Here is a 282-nt window from a genome sequence, read left to right on the forward strand (position 1 = left end):
ACTGTACCGTTGATGGCGAATGCACTTAGCCTGAGTCCCAGTTCGAGCGAGGTTGAACTGTACTATTGATGGCGAAGGCGTTTAGCATGAGTCCCAGTTCAAGCGAGGTCGAACTGCACTGTTGATGGCGAAGGCACTTAGCCTGAGTCCCAGTTCGAGCGAGGTCGAATTGTAACATTGATGGCGAAGGCACTTAGCTTGAGTCCCAGTTCGAGCGAGGTCGAACTGTACTGTCGATGGTGAAGGAGTTTAGCCTGAGTCCCAGTTCGAGCGAGGTCGAAC

Source organism: Nicotiana attenuata, unplaced genomic scaffold (assembly GCF_001879085.1).
Source record: "Nicotiana attenuata strain UT unplaced genomic scaffold, NIATTr2, whole genome shotgun sequence".
NCBI lineage: Eukaryota > Viridiplantae > Streptophyta > Magnoliopsida > Solanales > Solanaceae > Nicotiana > Nicotiana attenuata.